At 42.8% G+C, this 19,151-nt stretch overlaps 1 protein-coding gene across 1 annotated transcript in view; it reads left to right on the top strand.

Annotated features, from left to right (window-relative positions):
- The first annotated feature begins 388 nt into the window (after window positions 1-388).
- The window catches only part of l1cama (L1 cell adhesion molecule, paralog a), a 49,988-nt gene continuing 31,225 nt past the window's right edge, over window positions 389-19,151 (top strand). Inside the window, exon 1 of the mRNA XM_088007539.1 lies at window positions 389-1,426. The gene's annotated coding sequence lies outside the window, so the exon portion shown is untranslated. The remainder of the gene's footprint in view (window positions 1,427-19,151) is intronic.

The following is a 19,151-nucleotide window of genomic DNA, read 5'->3' as shown; positions in this document are numbered from 1 at the left end:
TATTATTTCACAACCCTAAACTGAATTTTGCTCAGAAAGTAACTGGATCGGATCAGGGAATCTCTCTCTACAGAGGGAAGGTGACGACCGGTCTTAACTTTAGCAACGGACTCGAAACAAAAAACCCCCCCTGTCTTTTTGATATCTGCTAAATTTCACAGTGTTTACTCGCAGACGTGCTCGAAGGCTTCAGACCCGCGCGTTAACCCAGAGAATAAAACCTGAAGTTGTCGCAGGTGTAATCTGAGAACAGTGAGAGGTAAACAGCTCAACCGTCTGCAGGCAACAAATGAAAAATTTCCCGGCTGCTTTGAGTCGAAGAAGTGTGAAATTGAGCGGGGTGGCAATTGTTTAGTGGATTTAAAGGGCTTCTGGAGGAGGAGGAGGAGGAGGAGGAGGGGGGGGGGACTTCACAAACATCAAGCACCTGTTTATACAGTTTGTTCAAAGGAAATGAGAGAGCATTGAAAATATCAGAAACGCGGATAAAGCTGCAGGGGGAGCGGAGGCAAACGACGGAAAACATAAATTAGTATTAATCACGGAGCAGCGGATAAAAGCATGTCAAACAAAAGATCTTTATCAGCGTGTGTGCTGGATTAAAGCCGCCCAATGACATTTAACAACTCTGTTATCTTCTCTCTGGCAACAATGAGGAGCACAGCCAAGGGATCCCTGGACCGCACAGCTCTTTATTACCCAGAAATCTGTTCATCGCCCCCCATCATCCTCCCAACTCAGATAAGAGACAAAACTGATTCCTGACGCTTTTTTATTTATTTTTTTTATTTGTTATATAACATTCAGCAAGGCAATGTTTACAGAGCTGAGTCTCTGTTGAACTTCCTTATCCGGTGAATTAAAAGTTGGTGTGGAAAAATGTTTTAAAAAGCAAATATATTTGTGATATGAGCGCCTGAAATGAAGCAGCAGCAGAAGAGAGGAGTGTTAAAGGGCCACAGGCGACGAGCTCGGTGTGCATCATCATACCTGCTTGAACCAAAATAAGGGAGGCTGATGGATGTAATAACCCTGACCGCGTAAAGAGAAATGGGTGCATAGGGAACAGGAGGGAGGATGGAGGAGAAGCACAATAAAGGAATGGTCAGAATCCACAGAGACTGAGACGTGAAGAGAGAGAGAGAGAGAGAGAGAGAACGGAGGAGGAGAAAGGGAGGCAGACAGGCAAAGAAGAAGGGTGATGTCACCCCTAACAGGCAGCCAATGAGAGTCAGGGAGAGGAGGGAGAGAGCGCGGCCAAAGGAGGGTGTGTTTTTCTATCACTGCAGCATCAGCAGAGAGAGAGAGAGGAGAGGGGGCATAATCAGTTTCACAAAAAGGAGGAAGAAAAGGCACAATTAGATCAGGAGGAGAGAGGAAAAAGGGACGCCAGGACCCGCCGGCTTGGAGGAGCATCACTCTGGAGGTAAGAGGATCTTCTTCAGACGAGAGGCGTCCGATTGTCAGTTCATGGAAACGGAGTGGCGGAGAACTGCCTGATGATGGGTCTAATTAGGCTGTTAGGTGGAGGCAGCTCGCTGTGGTATCTCACCTGTGCCTCGTCTTCTGTCACTGTCCTCCACCTGCTTCGTGGAAGTCACTCTCAGCCTTTCGCCTGCAGTTGCAGCAGGACTTTCCCGCCTCCCTCCCTTTTGTGGGGTCATTTACAAGTAAACGTTGTAATTTACAGCCATTTACTTGAAAGTATTTTTAATTTACTTGTAAGAGAAAAGCAAAGAGGTAATTGTGACACTGTCGTGTGGTCACATTTTGCTTTGTATTTTTGCAAAACATTCTATATTGCAGCATTTCAATTTTGCATTGAGTGCATTGCATGCAACAGGGTGACATTAATATTAAATACTTAGCAGCGCTGGGGAACGTTTGTGGCACCTTGATAACATCTGGCTGCCCATCATTTCTGCTTAAAACCACCTCATGTGCACTTTATGTGATGTGGTGAAAGTTTTATGATATGATATACTGAAAACTGTGTTTTTGTAGTTTGATCTGTTTATTTATTTATTTATTTATTTGGTTTGGCTGTATTAGTGTGCATTTACAACACCATGCAATGTAAAAATGTTAAAAACCAAAACAAAAAAAACCCATCAGACAATCAGCATTCTTGGAAAACTGGGAGCAATTCCTACACTCCTAAATGTTCCCCTCTTCATTTTTTGCAGTTTTAAATTCTAATCATATCCTCCCCTCCCCCAGCTAATCGCTGCGTGGCTCAATGTTAAGTACAGCCCTTGATTGCGTGAGGAATTTCACCGATGCAGAGGATGAAACTCGGCTGCACGCACGCAGCTGAACAAACTACGCGATCTTCTGCAGAGGATTTGATTGCAGGGGGCAGAATTTCTTGAAATGGTGCAAAGAGAAAAGAAGTGGAAGAAGGAAAAACAACTGCCACGGAGGCAAGAAAAGATTCAGATATCAACAGGAGAGAGGGGAAATGAGGGAGGCGTTCAGTCTGAAGGAGCCACAGAAGGAAAAAGGGTGGGGCAGCGCACGCAGCAGACGGTGGAGGTGTTCCACAGAAAAAGGAGGAAGTCACCTGGCTGCGTGCTTCCAGATGCCGGCTGCTGTCCGCCTGTTGGATGTCCTTTTGACAATCGCACGGAAACATTTTCTACCGGTTTTGTTAGATCTGCATCACCAGAAGCAGCTATTCTATGCATGTGAGCAGTTATTCCTCTGGTGTTCTGTAGGCACATTGAACACGTCTGACACTGTGATGGTTAAAATCGCCGGCGAACATCACGCCAGTGCGTGTTCGAGCTCCCTGCGCGTCTCGGCTGCCCCAGATGAACCCCCTCTGTGGCTCTGAGAGGAAACAGGAAGGCCTCTCGCACCCGACAATGGCTTGTTGCCATCTGTGCAGCATTCATAAACATGCAGCACACAATAGATGGGGATGCAGCAGCTGAATGGCGCCTTGTAGTCAAACGAGTCGGTTTTTATGGATCCTCTGTGTGGAAGCGTTGCCTCACTCCCCCCCCCACCCCCCCCCGCCCTCCACAGAGACCCACTGCTGGTCACATTATCATACTATTCAATGCGGTGAGTTTTGCGTTGCGGTGGCGGCTGAATCCGAGGGCCGTCATGGGAGATTCTGGTGCAACAGAGATTCTGGTGTCGGTCAGTAGCTGGACTTGGAGTCCATGATTAACCCCTGCTACAGTTTGGTGCACAAAGTGATCTCCAGTCCGACACCCGCTGCCTAATTGAACAGTTACATCGTAGAGACGGATGGAAACCGGGATTCATGTGAGGAGAGAAACAGAGATGCAGCAAAAAAAAAAAACGGAGGAGGACGGTGGAGGAGGCATAAAAAAGATGGAGAGCAACGTGGACTTTTGGTGTTTTAAATGGACTGATCAGAAATTTGTGGCTGATCACTGATGTTGGGGTTTTGTAAAGCTTTCGCCTCACAATACCAATTTAATTGGCTTTAAGTTCATCTTTAAGAACTTTTTAGTGAAAGAACAACAGTCTAAATATCTTCATACTGTTGACCATTCATTAAGGAATAAATAACAGACCTTTCCATATATGTTGTTGAAAATATCGTTTTCTTTTTTCAAGCTTTTGCATACCTTCTTGTGATTTTTTTTTTATTCTTTTATTTTGGAACCTCTCCAAATAGCTGACTTCAGCAATTCCTCACAGTGTCCTGCTCTGTGAATTGTGCCTTGCGGCTACTTTTGGTAGCTTAGCGATGATGCCTGCACTGATCAGAAAAAGACGGGGATTTTGAGTTGTGCTGGAAATTGTGTGACTCCAGTCAGCAGATGATTTCTAACTTCATCCAGCTTTGTCCTCCGCAAGTACTGACAGGATCAGGCAGGGTTTCAAAAGAAGCAAGGCCTCGAGGAAAATGTGCCGTATTAAACTGTTATCTTACCTGAAGGAGACGGGGTCCAAAAGAAGCTGATGTCTGCGGTTCTTTTTCTTTTTAGGTTTATGTTTTACAAATTATTACAATTGAATCGAAGACAAACCATGAACAATGTTTGGTCAGTTCTTTCTGTTGTCGCCTCAAGCTGACTGGTTTCTCTGCCGCCTCCTGGTTTCTAAAGAGTCCGTCGGCTCTGCGCTGGAGTGCCGAGCTGGCACTGCGTAGGAGGGAAGGTGCAGCTCCGGGTCAGCGAGGGTCAGCGCTTCTCCGCTGCTCTTGTGCCACCTGTTATAGCCGCGGGGCATCTGTGTTGCCATCCTGCTCATCAAACGCATTTACATGAGCACACACAAGCCACAGCTGAGGCGCACAGCGTCTGTGGCAAACAAACACTCCGCGAAGACGCAGGGCACCAAGACAAACGTTCTCTAACGTTGCCTCTCTGCCCTCATTACTTAAGCGTCTGCTGATGATCAAAACCGCATACTCAGCGGTTTTAGCTCTAAGGGCGATAGCTGCAGCTACAAACTGTGAAGGCTCGTGTAAGCTCGTGACTTTCTTTGGGAAGTTGTGCTTGTAGTTCAGCGTTAGGATCTGTGTGCACCTGCAGGATGCTGCCAAACTAAACAAAAAAAAAACCCACCACCGCCACTCCTCCTTTTGTCCCCCTATTCAGGTTGGGGCTTGGCTTTTTGATTTAGATTTGTGCAGATGGGAGCCAGCCCACTGGATGTCAAGCACGGGATCATGTCGACATGCTGTCAGGGTTTGGCGCAGAATACATTGTGGTGATTTAGGGAGCTAAGGGTCAGGTGGATTGACAGGCGAGCTGCGGTAAATGATTAGAGGGAATACAGGAGGAAGCCAGGAGGAGGGGTGCGACCAAAATCTGCAAAAGGTGACACAAGGCAGCAGAAGGAAACCCTGAAGAAGGAAGCAGGCTGTTTTTTTTTAATTTAATTTTATTTTATTTCTGATTTAATCTTTAAAAACATAAAATAAAATAAACTGTTGTCTTTCTACAACTTTAGTTATTCTGTTTTCATACCCTAAATCACCTCTCTTCTGTTTGTTTTATTTCGAAAGCCGTATCAGCATTTACGCAGCGTCGAAAACACTGAGATCTTAATCAAAGTAATGGCTCACGCTGGCCTTCCCAGAAGGAGCGTTGCAGACAAAGACTCATAAAGACTCATAAATTCAACCCTGTTGAACCTTCGATGGCTCAAACAGAGGCGTCATGTATGAGAACGAATTTAATTTGTCAGAGTGAATTACCTTATTACAGTTTTCATAGCGGTGGTACGAAGAGGGTGAGAAGCACACAATTCCTTTGGGCATCAAGGAAGATGTGGGCACTTAAAACGACGAAGCTGCTTGAAACCAGCCAAGAAATTAATTACTGGCAAAGCAAAAAGAAAACCCCAAAAACCAAAACATTCCTGTTGAGCTTTCAGTAATGCTGCACTTTGTGCTAACTTACTGTAGGAATTAAGATGGCGCATGAATTGTGTTGCGATAAGACAGTTTCCTGAAAATGTGCTGTTCAACTGGGGAAACAAATAAAATAAAATGCAGCTGCAACACAACGCGACAGTAACATAAATTATGACAGTCAGGAAGCTCCATATGTGTCATTCTGTTTGCCCCTCTGACAACGTCCTCATCTATTTCTCTGACAAAATTACGTCTTTGTTTCGGTCACAGAGAGAATTCCCCGCAGTGTCACTGAGTTTGGTCCACAGTCAGCTCCGTCAAGGAGGCTTTATTGTCCACGACGGCGGCTATCTTTAGACTGAACTGATTCTGTGTCTCCCAAAACGACTCTCTTGGTTTTATGAGCTCTTTTGTTGCTAGTCAAAGATTTTTTTTCTTTACATACTTGCCTGCAAAGGATGAATCACAATCCATATGAGCCAAGAGATGAATGACATGACTACGCATCAGTTAAAGACTTGGGTTGGAGGATTTTATTCATAGAAGACAGTAGCAATAGTGGTGGCATTTGGTTAAAAATATTGGTTGGATAGATTTAGTATTCAGTTGGAGTGTTGAAGGCAGTAAGGGCATCACAGAGAATCGTTAATGTTCCTGTTTCAGCATATGGGCGTTAAAATCTCCATTAAGTCGGCCAAACCTGAGTCAAATAACATTTTACTTTACATAAATAAAGCCTGGAACAACAGTAATGGGATTAAAGATCGGATTAGCATCTGCTTAAAGTTTAAACTTTGTCTGTGAATTGACCCCAACTGGATTTACCAGATGATAAACAAATTCAAAGGGTAAAAAAATTAGCTTACACTTGGTCAATTTGAAAATATAATAAGAAAATTGCAGACTTTTTTTTTTTTTTTTAATGAAATACCCATAAAAACTTAAATACATTAAAACCAAACTTAGGTGACCTTTACTTTAGCGTCAAGCTAGCAATTAGCGAAAGCAAAAAAAAAAAAAAAAAAAGAGCAAAAGGCAGACAATCATGTATTACTGAGATTTTAATGAAGTTTTTTGCCTTCAAACACAAAACATGCCCTCCATTCAGGACACTTCACGCCTATTTCCAAATTGGAACATGAAACGATAACTTGTAAGTACAAGTTTAACGAATCAAAACTTGAACGATTAAATCTCTTCCATCAAGCAAAAGGAAAGTCAGCATCGTGTCACGAGTTAAATGTGTCTGTTGCTCTGCTTGTACTTGCAAACTCTGAGGTTTTACATGTTTGTTAAAGTTTGAGAATTACTGTTTTACCTCATTATTTTAAAGCTGGCTCCAGAGCTAACATAAAGCTAAAGCATATTGCTAAAACGTCATAAATATATGCAAAATAATACAAAAATGACCTTGTAGAATAATAAAAAGCGTGACTAATCCTATGTGATGTCGGCATCCCCCATTAACTTCACTGCAGCTTATGTCCAATCTAAAAAAAAAAATTGTTTTGTTTGTTTTCCATGCAAAGTGGAAAAAAGTGTCTAAATATTTAACTGACAATCAATATAAAAAAGCTGATATATCTCAGTATGATTCAGTCTAATGCACTTATTAACCGATATTGATATCTTTGACACTACTGCCTATGCCGTGACATTGGGACTCTCTGGGGAATTTATGCGTTATTACTCGTTTCTGATTTTCATTACATTTCGCAGGGTGTTTCATTAAAGGGACATTGGTTTACTAATTTATTGATCTGTTGCTAAGAGGCTGGCTGCATTTTTAATGAAACTTGGGGTATACTATATCTCTGTACTCTGCAGTGCTGGTGCTTTGCTTTATGTTTTACAACCCAGCTGAGGTTTATAAAGGGGGCTTTCGGTCCTTTTGCTATTCATTATTTATCTGTGGTGTGCGTTTTTCTCGTCGGTTTCCCCCTTTGAAAGTATAAATGTTCTTTTGTGCCCTTGGAAAGACTTTTATGCTCGCTCACTTTTTTGTGTTTGCCAATGGTTCGATTCAATAAAACACTTTTATTGTTACTCTCTGTAAGCCTCCCAATAAACCGCAGTGGCAACACATGCAAATGAGTGTGCACACTGGTGATATTTTACATTAATTGCTCAAAGCTGATGAAGTTTTTTGTTTGTTTGTTTTCTTCTTCTGAAATTCATTTACATTTTGGCTCTGAAGTGGAAGAGTCATAATAAATTATTGGCATGATTTTTCTTTAATTAATGTTCCCTGAAGGGACAAACTAACTTGCAATGCTGATTCTGTACTGCAGAGATTTTACTTCCCTTACTAATGTTTTCTCAAAGTTTGGACATTTGACTTTCTAATTGTGAACTCGAGTGATGCTGAATGAAAATGAAGCACCGTGATTGAAGCCCGGCAGTAAAAACAGAACATAGCACTAAAGCTGCTGTTGGGTTTGTGAGTAGCGCAGCACATTTCCTCTCACGTGTAAAGGGGACAAAAAGTCCTCTGAGTGTTATGAATCCACCTAATGGCTCTCTTATTTAGTGTGTTTACACCTAAAGATATTGATTGTGGTTTTGCTTGGCACTTCCCCGCCCCAGAACTAGACTTCATTTAAACCAGCCATAACTGAAACAGATGGAGGCGTAACACACACAGGCACACACTCACACTGACGCAGCATCCTGGAGTTGGGAGCTATAAGAAAACAAGCTGTCTGGTTCTGCGTCTCGTTGTTGTGACTGGAGGTTCTTGCAGGCAGTTTTTTTTTTTTTTATCTGCTGTGTCAGCCATGATATATTCATTAGAGATGGATTACGAAGCGTGGGAATGGATCACGTTTGGAGTGGGTTGTAATCCCCATACACTTGCTTAATTTAATCGCACCTACTGTGCCATCCTATTACACACTACACCCACCGCAGGCAAGCAGGCGCTGGCTGGAGGACAGCAGACTAGGGGGCAGACGAGGTTAAAACGGGGTAACGTCAGGCAAGAGGGCTGGAGACAAAGACGGGGGATGGTGAAGAAAAGACGAGCAAAGTAGGATTACAAGCTGAAAGGAGAATGATCCAAGTGAAGCAAAAGCAAAAATATTTAAAAGAGAAAGGAAATATGAGAAGATAAAGAAAAGAGGAAGGTGATCTTCAGAAGTGATATCTGGGAAATGTTTTATTTGAACCCGCATCACATCTGTACAGGATGTGGACGCAGGCAGACAGGTGTGACGTGCTCAGAAGATATGAAGCATGAGATCTAAAACTATCTCTGCTGCGTATATTTACAGTCGGCCTCCTTTACTCAGATGCCGCTAAATATATCTAGAGCTTCCAGTTTCCTCCAAAAGTCGCTATTCTGCCTCAAAGTTTTGTTTGAGAACCTCTGCTGACAAACAGGGAATCAGGGAACACCTGCAACAGGTCAAGGAAAATTATTGACTCCATTAAGCCTGCAACGGGTTTTAAAACTTTATTGCAAGCTTTAAAATCTCTACCAGCTGGAGGAGCTGCGTAGAGCCACAGCTCAGGTGGGACCATTTGTCAGCGCAGCTGTGCGAGTCATGCACTTTACAAGCAAAGAGTGGAAAGAAGGAAATCATTGTCTAAGACGAGCTGGTGCAGATTGCCGTAAGTGATGTAGGGAATTGTTTAACAAACTGTTTGGTCTAAATGTATGCAAAATGCAATTTCCTTTCCACTTTACAATTCATTTGTTGATCTGAAAATCCAAATAAAATGAGAAAAAAAATAGGGGTATTAACAGTTTTGCAAGATTTTGTTAGTTTTGTAAATCCTGTGCACATTTTATGGAATTTAAAAGTGAATTAAAGGGGTTGCATAATGTTACCTCCACAGTGTTCTTCATAATTACTGAAAAAAGATCTACCATCTCTTGTTTTATTCTAGCCAAAGTCACTTTCCCTCCTGCTTTCTCTGCAAAGAATCATGATGTCTGTGTAACCGTTCTTGCAAGATTGGTCTGATGTTGTTTTTTTGTTTGTTTTTTTTAAATCAGGACCGAGTTGGATTTGTTTGGGTTCTCTCTCTGAATTCATTAGACTTAATCGGCCACGGAGCTGCAAAACAAGCCCGAGCTGTCTGTTTACGCCGAGACAGACCGGAGACGTTGCTGTGACCACACTCGCAGTGGCGAGGTAAATACGTTTGTTGAGTCCTTTTGACATAACGATGTGGCAGGGAGCGCTGAGCAGGCATCTGGGGCGAGGTTTTCTTGTCAGTGTGAAGGCAGGATGAATGGGGGTAATCCCCTGGGAGAAAACACAGGCGCAACAAGAAGAAAGAAAACGGAGGGGGGCAGATGTCAGAGGGAGGCGGTTTTGTGAAAACAAACCCCAAGGAGTTAAAGGAGGGGGGAAAAAAAGGAAAAAGAGACCGAGGGGTCCGGACACTGTTAATGAGCTTAATGAGGTAATTATAAACAGAAGGAAAGGCTTAAATCCTCCAGGCCTCGTTCAGGAAGGTGGGGCGGCTGCTGAGAGAATGAAAGGGCATTTTCTATCGGTAACAATCTTAATAAGAAGCACTAAAGTTTGCTCCTGCTCAGGGCAAATAGCCAGGAAGTATTAGCGGAGAGGATGACAATGTGGTTAGATAAATAGGCGGCTAAGAGAGGAAAGGGAGGGTAAAGATCCTCTGCTGATAACGGCGGTAAGTGCTGAGGCAGAGGCATGCCTCTGATAGTTAGTAAAGACTTTATTCTCCCTGCTTGTGTTTATTCATCTTCATCACAATAGTTTTTCTTACGCCCAACATCACCATGTCCCCTTGTGTTTATGTCTAATGTGTTTTGACCAGCCTTGTTATTACCGTGCAGACAAAGAAGCAAACAGTGAGTTATACTGACAGGGCTCTGAGCTGCGTGTGCAGTTCTCTGTGTTTTGATCCGTCTGTTGCCACAGGTGTCAGAAATACTGGTTTCACCTCTCCCTGCAAATACAAGATCAGAGGGGAGGTGAATGGTTCCTCCATTAGGGTCCGGGTGTTTCCTACAGTCTATCACGTGGACTTGCCCTGACACACAAGAGCCATCCTGAAAAGATATCCAAACTACTTCAGATTATTCATGCCATCCCTAAAACGGAGCAAAGCCACCCGACTGAGCAAACACCTTTAGCCACTTACATCTGGGATCTTCAGTGACAATCAGTGTTTCATAACCTCAACGTTGGAACATGGACAGAAGGTTCAATGAAGAGCTTTGGTTGTGACTCAGTTTTTGTTTCTCTCTGGCGGGAGCGACACTTGCCTTCTTGCAGACTAGATCCCAATCCGTCTGTCCGTCTCTCACTCTATCCCAGCTCAGCAAGCTAAACACTAAGGAACTCCTTCGTTTGAGGCAGAGACCGACCCCTTTCACCCCCTGACTTGATGTGGCGAAGGGGTTTGATTACCTCTAAGATCCTGCTATGTTGTCCCGGGTGTAGGTCCCTGCCTCTGGGCTCCCATAGGCAATTGGTGTTAGGGGAAGGATGAAAGAGAGATTCTTTTGAAGGAAGACAATGGACACCATCCTGCATTTGTTTTTGGGCTTGTACCAGCTGGGATGAGTCGCTGAAGTGCCGTTGTGTGTGTCCTATATAGGAAGCCGCAGCATCAGCATGTTTTAAACTCAGCTATCACAGGATGGAGGATGATTTAGATATCTGCCACTGTAGCAGGGGATTAGGTGTGCCAGAATACTGCGTCGGGTTTATTTTCTCCACATAGAGGTGTGTATCTGTGTACATTAAGCTGCTTGTAAGCCTGACTTACCGGGGGAGTATTTTCAAGACATTAGCTGCAGTGTATAAGCATCTTGTTTTGCGTGTGTGTTAACCGTGGAAGTGGCGGTACGAATTGTCAGAGCTTGTTGGCTCAAACTCTCTAAGAAAATCCCATTTTGTTTTTCAGCCGCAGGCAAAGGTCACCGTGGTGTTCTCTGCTTTGCTGTGGCTCACCTCTCTGCATCTGTTTTTCTTTCCGTCTCCCGCTATATCGTTGGACACAAAGTCTTCCTGTCATCTGCCAGAGCAGAAGGAAAAATTTTAGAGTAAGAGATGCGGCTGCAGCTACTGGGCTGAACTTTCTTTGAAGGATTTTCCCCAAGAAATGGCTGAATATTATATAGCTACATCGCTTTAGGGAGATTAGCTTCTGTTCTCCCTAAAACACAAAACTGTTGCTGGTTACAAATTGAAATAAAACAACATATTGCTCTTAAAGCCCAATTTACACAAATGCGTTTAACATCTTTTCTAATACTTAGTTTAACATGTGCAAAAAATATTAACTACAGTAAATTGTTTTGAGATTATTGGGGTATTTTATGCACACTACTAGAAACAGAAGTAGGTATTTAGTTTAAAGAAGACCAGAAGAAATTGTACCAGTTAATGTCACATTTCTGAATTAATCAGACAGAAAGTGCTTTTATTTTGAAGAGACTGTCTTCGTAATGATAAAAACTTTTCAGTGAGAGAATTTTAAAAAGGTCATTTGATGCAAAGCTCTACTGAATAAAAAACACAAACTTTGAAAAATGGGGTTGACACCAAAAACATTGCAGTGAAACCATTTGCACTGTGCAGGTGTTACCATGACAACTAGTAATCTGTATACATCACTCAGAAGCAAGTCCTTTCACCTTTAATTACGTGGGATAAAAAATTCTCAGTCTGATCGTCTTGATTTTTCCAAATTGTTTATTCATTTCTAATCTCTGAGCTTTTTTTGTGTAGATGAAAAATATTTCTAGAATTGATGCTATTTTTAAAGGGAACTTTTTTTTTTTTTTTTTTAAAGGGCAGACAATATGTTGTTTTGGCCAACAAGCCCTAAAAACCTTGAAAATTAATTTGCATGCATAAAATAATTATGTGTGGATAAGGTACTGCTACCACAAAACCAGCTCTAGCCCAAGGGCCCATATTGTTATTAATCCGGTGTTGCATCTCAGCAGCGCAATATAAATATAGAAGACTGCAGCGTCACTTTTTGTACATATTCACAGCTAGACTCCCTTCAGGGGCAGAAAATATAAAGCCTGTCACTTTCTTTAAATATGTTACTGGAGATGATGCACATGCAGTCTGGTGCAAACGCAGTCGGGATGGCACAGGTTGTCTGTTTACCCTCTTTCATATTGCGCCTTGCTGGAAAATTGGAACGCGCTGCGGAAAATGTCATGTCCTTGATCTCTTTGCACCACTACAGAGGGGCTGCTGCGTGGATGTAGTCTCAGCAGCGTCGACACAAGGGGGTGGGGTGGGAGGAGGATTTACCGAAACGGGGGGTCTGGTGCAGAAATGGGGCTGCAGGCCTCAGATAACAGAACAGCGTTTGATGCTGCTCGGCCTTCCTCCCTCCGCTGGAGAACACAAGCCGCTCCCGCTCAAATGCATCCCCACCACAGGTCCGATTGGTCATGATTTGATTTAGTTATAGAGCAAAGCCGGTTTCCCGATCATGATGATAACAGATGTGATGGGAGTTAGAGAGCCACTTAGGGTTGAGGGACTGTATCGATGCACTGCCAGCTGGCAAATCTCCCCTTGGATTGGCTTCTCTCTCTCCAAGTTCACAGAGGTTGATGGTAGAGTTTGATAGAATGCAACCTGTAATTAGATTGAGTATTCTCTTGGCTGTACATAGGGGGCAACGTTTTCTTAAGCAAAATCTTGCAGGTGGAGGGAGAAAGTGGTGCTCCATACTAATAGCGAAAGGCAATCAGCAGGGAGCAAAGAACAGAGGAGAAATGAAATGACAGACAGGAGTGCAAATGAAAGATAGACGCTTGGCGAGGATGACAGTCGGGAAAGAGAAACTCCTTCAGCCGTGTGTAGACATAAGAAGAAAAAGGGAGAGACGGGGAGTGAGGAAGAGATGGAGACGCAGGAGACGGGAGATGAAGTAAGAGAGAGTCGACGTATGACAGAGCGAGGGATGGAGACGGGGTGGGGAAGGAGGTGAACATGTGGAATGGGGAGAGGCAGGGAGAGAAATATTTGCCGTGTGTGGCAGAGCTGGAGTCAGGAGGTTGTCATGGTGATTGGGAGGTGAGAAAAGAGAAGGGATGAGCGGGAATCGACACACACACACACACACACACGGACTGACACATGCTACCACCAACAAAATGAGTCATGCATAACAATACTAACCCGTCACACCTCGAGTAAACACTCTCACACAATCACGCAGGCTGTGTGCGCTGGTTAAATTGAAGCCCAGGAGCCACATCACCATGCAAACTCCGTTTCCCCACGTCTCCCGGCTGTCTTTCATCCTCTGTCAGCCACATTTGAATGGGAGGCAAATCTTCTTAAACTGACTCCTCTGACTTGATGATTAACCCAAACCAGCAGTCTGCAGCTGCATACACTTCTCTCTCTGTGTGTGTGTTTACTCTGGAGAGTGTTTACAAATCTGAAATTTGGATTTGTGTGGCAAGCTGTGGAGGAAGACTGCTTTTCATACATGATTTGATTTACTGTGTACTTTTATGGCATTCATCCATTGCCTTACTCTTATCCAGCATTGGGCCAACCAAGTAATGGTCCGGGAGGGAGACCAAGGCATCTCTCTCTCTGGGTCTCCATCCCATCCAGGGAGATCTCATTGGGCAATAAGAGAAATATTATTGCTTCATTGGGTTCAGGATCTGCCTTGGGGTCTCCTTTCATTGAGACGAAACTGAAAGAACAAGATCACGGATTGACCTTCAAATGGAGGCTCTTTCTGGTCAGATGGTCCCCTCTCTTGATGGGTAGGAGGAGTGACTCTCCATAAAGCTCTGCTTACTTGATCTCATTCGGTGAGCTGCTTGTACCTGTGAATCCATGATCTTATTCTTTTGGTCATGGTCCTCATCTCGTGGCTCTAGGTGTGGGTTAACACAGAGATGATCAAGAGCTTTACTTTTGGCTCAGCTCTTCTTTTTATTACAACAGAACAGCAATGCTGTTTTACTACAGACTCCTGCCTCGTCTGCCAAACCATCTCCTGCTCCGTTCTACCAGAGGCAAAGACCGACTCTCAACCAGGAAGGGTTCACACAAACCATCAGAAATTTGGCAAATTCAGTTGGAAATGTCTGAAATTGACTTTTCATTGCAGGGCGAGAAGACAGAGCAAGGCACAAAGAAGAGCCGAATGCAAACGCAGCAGGAAGAAAAAGATTTCCATTTATTACAGAAAAATCAATGCAACAGTTAATTCAGATTGTCAACACTTGCATTGAAAGTGGAGGTAGCTGGAGCCCAGTTGCTGTTGCTAAGGCAAGAGATTGCTATCCACTTGATAAATCTCATTTAAACATATCCACAAAACAATAATCGTATCTTGATTGGCTACGATCAAGATACGATCGTACACAAAGGTGTACAGGGAAAAACAGACAGAGAAGTGCTATCATAGCAGCTTGAGCCTTAAGACCTTAAAACCAGCAATGTTTTCCGTACTCAGAGTAAATCAGTTTGTTATTGCTTAATCTTATAATCATGTTGCCTGTTTGGCACTGGCTTACAAATAAAGCTGCTAATTTTCTTTGTTTGGCTTGAGTGAAAGCACCTCAGCGTGTTTGATTAATTTTGTAATGGCATGTGTGACTCCTGCATGTCTGCATAAGCCCAGTCAAGTGAGATCACGCACGCATGCACGCATGCACGCACAGACACACACACAAAATCTGTCCACTACCAGGGCCGTTAAGCCACTGCAGTCCTCCCATGCAAATGTCTCACCAAAGAATTGATTGACCTTGCTCTTTCAGCAGCTCATTTCCCTGAAGTGGAGGAAAAGATGGGATTACATTCAGCCAAAGACAACTTTTACCAAGACCTGCTCTTTAACTGTATTCAGTACAGTTGTTATTATTATTATTATTATTATTATTATTATTATTATTATATTCAAACAAGCATCTGCATGATTTTTGAACCAATTAGAGTTGGGAGGATTTCATATTTTGTAAGTTTCTCTTTGCTCTTATTTTAACCCATATTTAGAAATGCCCTGATAAGAAATGTCTATGTAATTTCTGACCCCTGGGTTTGTAAAGCTTAAATCCATTTTTACAGATTTTGGCCAATCCTGATATTCCTTTAAGAACTATAATTATCAGCATTCAACAGCAGCACCCACTATGTTTAAATGTCCTTACAAATGTGGCAACATTTTCGTGTCAAGAAACATTGTTACAACAGAATCATTTCTGTGTGCTGAGATCCATCACTATTTATTAGATCCATCTGGTGAGTCTCCCTCCACAAAAGCAACTCTTTACAAACTGAGGAACTTCTTCTATAGTTATTTTAAACTTTCCAAGAGTCTAAAGTGAAAGTGAATATGGCTTAAGACATTAGTCGTCTTGTCTTAAGCCTGAATGAGGGGCAGACATGTTCCAACATGCTGAAAAAGTAAAATTCAGACAGCTTTTAAGGTCAATTCTGGTTGATGGCTTAATTTTCAGCACCACAACAATATTATCACCATCCCACGACACGCTCATCAACATACATGAAACATACTGCAGCAGATAGACATCCTGTTGACTATTTCATCCTTACAGCTGCAGTTCCTCTTCAAGACAAATAATCTCAGTTGTCTATTTGTTGCATTAGAGACCAAAGGTTACACCCACCGCCTGCCCCTCCCTTCAGGTGGTGGCGTGCCTGTTTTCCCTACAGAGACGGCCACGTTTCCATGCGTGTCACATGAGCGGCTGGCAGCTGTGTCCTGCAGCACTATATAGGCCACTTATCATCTGACCCCAGGGACCGCTCCCTCCTCTTCTCCCTGTCTGAAGGACTGCCGGCCGGCACCGCCCCGCCTCAGACGTTGCTACCTGCAGCATGCAGCGTTAGCTTCCCCACCCCCCCACTACGCTTCACTCGATGCGACCCAAGCACGGACACGTGTGCTCCCTTGCATACTTGAAGCTGATCCAACAACACAGTTCCTCTTATATGCACAGCTGACTTGAATAATAATGACATGTAGGGATGTGAAGTCACCATCTTTGTGTAAATTCTGGTGATGTTTCCTGGTGTGAAAAAGCCATCCATCTCAGTGGCCCTTTCTCCTCCCACCCCCTGGTTCTGTTTGTGTTGATGCAGCTGATTTGTCATCTCCAGCTGTGTTAAGCTGCTGCATCTTGTTTCAGGGCAAACTCTGGCAGACACCACACTGATGTCGACTTCATTTTTTCTTTTTTTCTTTTCTTTTTTACTGGGTCGCCTGGCTCTGCTTTGATCCCCAAAGGCTTTACTAGTTCACACATTTAAAATCTCCTTTCTCCCATCTGACTGATCTCCCTTTAAATTTTTTTTTTCTTCCTCTCTGGGGAGCAAAATATCTGCGCACAAACATGTTCACTGAAGTGTCTTCACTTAGCACGTCGTCACAAAGGCAGATGAAGTAAAAAAAAAAAAAAAAAAAAGCAGCTTCGGTGAAGGTCAAAATGTGCGTCAACACGAGGAGGAATACAAGGAAGAAGCTGCTTGTTTCAGAGGCGAGGCAGAAAAGAGGAGAGGCTGACTGCGAGAGATAAAGAGGGAGAAAAAGGGTCGACTACAAGACGGAGTGCAGAGGATTAAAGGAAGCAGGGAGGGGGGGAAGAGAAGGTCACTTCTAATGGCTTCTTCCACGTAATTTCATAACGTCATGATTGTCTCTCTTTGGTTGAGCTAACACCATTAGCTACCTGCTGTATGGACACTAAACCATTCTGCCACAGTCAGTATCTCGCAAGTTACACACTGCAGGCAGGACTGCGCGGAGTGTCTGCCTCTGAGATTGCAGCGTGTGCTTTACAGTTCAGTCACTCCTTTGGTAGTAAGTGGGACCCCTGAGTGTCTCATCTGTCTTTGAGGATGAGTAGCGTGAGGATGTGGGGGTTTTGTATGCATCACATTTTTTTTTTTTTAATGTTCTACATGACACTCAGGGTGTGCATGTAATTAGGGTATTTTGTGCTGCAGGCACAGAGTCTGACGATGCTGCTACTAACGAAGCAAATGACACCTACAAGCAAGAGTGGCACAGCGTAAAAGAGAGGTTGTGTTCGCATGCATGTGTACAAACTCTACTTCTCGTTAGGAGAAGCGGAAAGTGTTTGATTTGTTCGCTTATTGGTTTTGACTTTTTGGGTTTGCTTTCTAGAAGCAGAGTCGTAGGAACTGAACACAAGGACGGCTGCAAAAGATGTGGCATCTCCCGAAGAAACGGCAACTTGAGCTAACAGAATTTAACCCAACACAAAAACAAGAGACTGTAAAACCTTTCAGAAAGCACCAGTTTGGTGTTTAGCTTTATTTAAAAGCTTTTTAATCAAGTACAATATTACTTAAACTCTTCGGTTTAAGCGCATCAAACATTAAACTGAACTTCTTCTATCGACATGGCAATGTTCCCCCGACTCTTTCAATACAATAGACTAAATAATTTTTATTTCTAGTTTAGATCGTAATGTTGCTGATCAGGATTGTTCAAATTTCTGTAATTTTTCTGAGTGACTTTTGTATTTAGCCTATTTTTTTTTGTGGTGTTTCTTTTTGATCTGTTCTTGCATAATTTCCTGAATATTTCCTGATCAGGTCAAACCAAAACAAAGAAGATAAAAAAGGTAAAACTGTATTTCATTTCACTGCAGTCTGTATGACACAGTATGTGTCACTAAAGAATGATGCCAGAACTCCTTCCAAAACATTTTTTTTAAAGAACGAAAATGTTTAGACATGTTAGAAACTATAAAATGTAATCACCCCTTGAGATAAATTGTTCAAATACATGACTTCATAAAAAAACAACAAAAAACATTATTTTAGATGATTTTAACTACTTGATTGCATAGCCAGGAGAAAAAAAGTCATATTTTTGAATCTCCCTCCTCGGTTCTCATTGTTAAAAACCTTTGATCCCAACACTTTGACAATACTGTTTGTGTGTTTACGGCGCTTTAAAAATAAATTAGACCCGAGTTGTTTTTCTTGCTGGTTTACATCAATTTTATGTATTCTGGTCAAATGTTTTAGTGTTCTGCATTAGCTCTGCACTGGGATCATGCTTGCTGTCAGTTTGTGCTTCCTTCAGTTTGATTACAGGTGAAATGAAATGGGAAAAAGTCAGGCACGTCATGTTCCCTTTTATCCTTCCCATCATGTTAAAGTACATAATTTGATTAGATCTCTCAAACAAACCATGCCTTCTTGTTTTTCTACTTTGTTATAAATATGGCAAAAAAAGAGAAAAACTGCAAAGATTTAATTAAGTATTTGCTTTCCAGTTAGATTGCAGATGAATGGCCACATTAATGGAAAATAACCAGGCTCATGATGCCTATACCGTCCTGATCAAACCAAACACACACATGCTCTGCTTCATTTACTTTTTGCGTACTGGGTCTTGGAAACCATTGAGCCTTTATTTCCTGTAAATGAGTGACTGACAGTCAGACGACTATAAACACATTACCTTATCAGATGTGGACGAAAGTGAGCAGCAGCAGCAAACATGTTGTTAGCAGAGAGAGCTGGAGGCAGCACTCCATCTGCAAGACCGGCTCCATTAGCTGACAAGAGAGATTAGCTGACCTGCTGACACACACGCTGATCTTTACTGATACACATGGTCTCTCTCTCACACACACACACACACACACACACACACACACACACACACACACACACACACACACACACACACACACACACACACACACACACACACAGAGAGAGAGAGAACCTGATACACTGTTACATTGGTGCAACACCCTGATTTGACCATCACAAAGCTTTTACTGGTCACAGATCTCCTTTCTAAATAT

Source organism: Poecilia mexicana, unplaced genomic scaffold (assembly GCF_051168715.1).
Source record: "Poecilia mexicana isolate PSO_F unplaced genomic scaffold, ASM5116871v1 scaffold_7, whole genome shotgun sequence".
NCBI classification, from domain to species: domain Eukaryota; kingdom Metazoa; phylum Chordata; class Actinopteri; order Cyprinodontiformes; family Poeciliidae; genus Poecilia; species Poecilia mexicana.
Note: the sequence above shows the minus strand (reverse complement) of the source record. Positions and strands in the feature narration are given on the sequence as shown.